The sequence below is a fragment of the Myotis brandtii genome, unplaced genomic scaffold (genome assembly GCF_000412655.1).
Source record: "Myotis brandtii unplaced genomic scaffold, ASM41265v1 scaffold134, whole genome shotgun sequence".
NCBI classification, from domain to species: Eukaryota; Metazoa; Chordata; class Mammalia; order Chiroptera; family Vespertilionidae; genus Myotis; species Myotis brandtii.
Window position 1 is genome coordinate 2,253,750 of NW_005354756.1, and position 3,500 is coordinate 2,257,249.

Here is a 3,500-nt window from a genome sequence, read left to right on the forward strand (position 1 = left end):
CGCGTCCGCGGGCGAGTTTCCTTTTGACCCAGTTGCCGGCGAACTTTTCCGAAGTTCCTCTCGTGGCCGGAGCAGGTGACATTTGTCGCTTTCTTCCTCGGGCTCCCCCCGGGGGTGGATGCTGGGGCTGCGGCGCGTGCCCGGCGCCCCTGGGAGGCGGGACCGGGAGGGAGTGGAGGGATGAGCGAGGAGGAGGCTCCGTGAGTCACGGACCCCGGGAGAGAGGGAGGTGGGAGGAGGGAGGAAGGGGGAGGGATCGTGTCGTACACTCACCTGTTTGTCAGTCGCCGTCACACGCAGAGGCCACCACGGTGAGTCACGGCGCAGCTCCATCGGCCACCCCGGGCATCGCGGGCTGCCTCCCACGCACTTCCTCTCCCCTCCCCAGCACGCACTTCCTCCCCGGCCTCCGTGCCCCGGGGGGCTTTTCCACCCGCACCCACTGGAGATGCCGGCTCCACAGCCACCGCTACGCACTTAGTCACTCCTGCCCCCTGGCACAGTCACACGCAGAGCCCACACTCCTGACACACAGGGTCCCTCCCCAGCTCCACTGCCCACCGACGCCCCCGTGCAGATGCCCCACAGCCCCTCCGGCCCAGCTCATCGCAGCCCCCACACCCCGAAGATCCCTGCCCTCTGCGGTGTCCACAGCCTGAGGTCACCCAGGCCACTCACCTTTCTCCCGTGTCCTTGTCCCGTCACCTCTCGCTGAGCTCGGGCTGCACGGGCGCAACCGGTCACACCCCCTCCTGTCCCGGTGCTGAGCCATCTTCTTAAAATGCAAATCCGGCCTTGTCACTCCCTGCTGAAACCCTGCTGTGGCTCCTGTGCCCTCGGGCTGAGGCCTGACCTGGGCGCCCGGGGCCTGCAGCACCGCCCACCCCGCCTCTCCTCTCACATCCCTCACTCACGCTGTGCCCCCTGTCTGAACTCTTTCTACATCCTTCCCGCGGAGAGCCCTGTACCCCGCCTGCCCACCCCTTCCACCCACCCTCGCAGCTCACAACAGGGCTTGTAAACTCCGATTGTACCCCTACCCCCTAAACTCAGCACTGCAGGGGGCCGCACTGATGTATGTCTCGCTCCCTCTGTGCCTGAGCAGTGCTCAGCACCTCACTGGAGTCCAGTAATTATTTGTGGAATGAATGAATGGACGGGAGTGGAGGAGGCCTCGCTGGGTGGAGGAGGCCTCGCTGTCAGGTGCAGTTTCCCTGCTGCAGAAGCAATTGCCTCACGTAGCCAGCAAGCATCTGGCACCTACCCAGTGCCAGGCCCTGGAGGAACTGTCCCCGCCCCCCCTCTGATCACTTTCAGAGGGAGAGGTGGGGGAGGGTGTGCCCAGGCTTCCTGTCTGCCCTCTGGGCTGCCCAGGCTGTTTCTCCAGCCGATCCCAGTGGGGGCCCCAGTGCTCAGAGGTGCCCTCCCCTTCTCCCAGGAAGTAGTTGGGGGGTTGGGGGGGGGGTGGCTCGGGTCTTGGGGGAAACTGACCTGCCCTAGTCAGGGGCTCTGAGGTTAAATGACACATTTTTCAGATTCTTGGAGTTAGAAGGAGGTTGCTGGAGGTGCCCCCTCCCCAATACTAGCTTGGGGTGGGGGCTGGGGCATTGGGACTGCTGAAGTGCACAGAGGAATTGGTGTGACTTCAGAGGCCCTGAGATTGTCTCTTCCCCTAAAGCCCACCCCCTCCCACCCCCCACAATAGCCTTGGTTTGTTTGGTGCCCAGGGTGAGATGCCCTGTCCTGGATTCACATAGTATGGCCTGAGTGTGTAGATAGTGATGGTGAGCAGGGAGGGGAGGTGTGCCCCCCTCGCCCTGGACTGTCAGCTCCTGTGTGTGTTGGCAGGAAGGCGGTCTGATTCTCAGGGCCCAGGCAGATCCCGGAAGAAGCCTGGTGGTTCTCTTTGATTCAGGGCCTGTCTCCGGGGCTCCTGGGGGTGTGGTATTTCTGTCTGAGCCAGCTCCTGGGAATTGCTTTTCCTTCCTCCAGGACCCTGGGAGGGGGCTGTGCTCACCCTGGGAACAGTGCCACGGCCGGGAATCTTGATTCCTGGGTAGCTGCTGGAGGCCCCTCCCCCACCCTCTGACTCACTGTCTGACACTTTTCTTGGACTCTTCCACTATCTTTCATTCCTTTTTCTTGCTGGCTTCTCGTCTCTGGCTGAGTCTTTTTGTCTTATCGCCTGCCTCTGCCTCTCGCAGCCTCTAGATTCCCAGGTGGGATGGTGGCTTTTCCTTCTTCCCTCACCGCAAAGGAGTATCGGGGAGGAGACGGTTTCTCGTTTTATTCCAGGCCTGCAGATCCTGCGGGGGTTCATCACAAAACCTGCAGCGCGGCCCTAGTTTCTCCGTCTGCAGTTTTGGAGCTGATAACCCCTCACCTTAAGTTCCCATTCTGTAGCTGTCCCTGAGGCAGAACCACGGCTTAAACCTGCTTCCTTGACCCCGCTGTTTGTTTACTCGGGAACAGGGAGCCTCCTGAGATGCATGCGTTGGCACCTGCTTTGGCACCTGCTTGCAGCAGAGCTTTCTTCTCCCTCAGAGCCACCCCCTTCTGGGTACCGTTCTAGTTCAAACCCTCCGCTGCAGGCTGGGGGAGGGGTGTGAACCCCGCCCCCCTTAAACTGACTGTGACAGGAGCATGCGATCACACTGACCACTCACCACCACCCCCAGAACTCCTGTGCTTAATCTTGTTTCTGTGTTTATACAAAGCACCCACCTGCCTGCCTCTGATGGTCCTCAGTTGCCTTCTCTATGCCAGACTCCGTTCTAGGCCTGGGCACAGTGACAGCCAGGCCGAGAGGCCCTCAGCCTGGTGTGAGGGGGATGAGCAGTGAGGCCACTGCAGGGTGGGGAGGTGAGGGCTGTGTTGTGGGGATCTCAGAGAGGCATGTGGTGAGTGAGGAGCCGTGGGGTTTCGGGGAGGCCCTCTAGGAGATGATAGCCCAGGAGGTAAGCAAGTTGTGGCGATTAGGGGCGCATGTGGGGATCTCAGAGAGTCATGTGGTGAGTGAGGAGCCGTGGGGGTTTCGGGGAGGCCCTCTAGGAGATGACAGCCCAGGAGGTAAGCAAGTTGTGGCGATTAGGGGCGCCACAGTTCTGCTGGAGTGTAAAGTGAGAGGGGGTGTGGGGAGACTCCCAGGATGAGCCTGGAGGATGGGCTGCAGCTAGGCCTGCTCTGGCCTCGCTGGCCCTTCGTGGAATCCCCTGAGGGAGTGATTCTAAACGTGGGGGTGGCAGGTAGATAGGGGGTTTAATAAGACTACTCTGGCTGCAGGGTAAAGAGTGGCTGTGGGGCGAGGACATGGGTAATAGCAGTGGGGGTGGAGACATAGGGTAATAAACTTTTTAAATTGCAGGTGACGTACATAAAATGCATGACGTATATGAATCTTACGTGCACAGCTAGATGGATTTTATGGTTTTAGACACGCATGGAACAAATATCAACCCAGATCAACTTAGAACATTTCCAGACTGCCCCCCCCCCCCCCT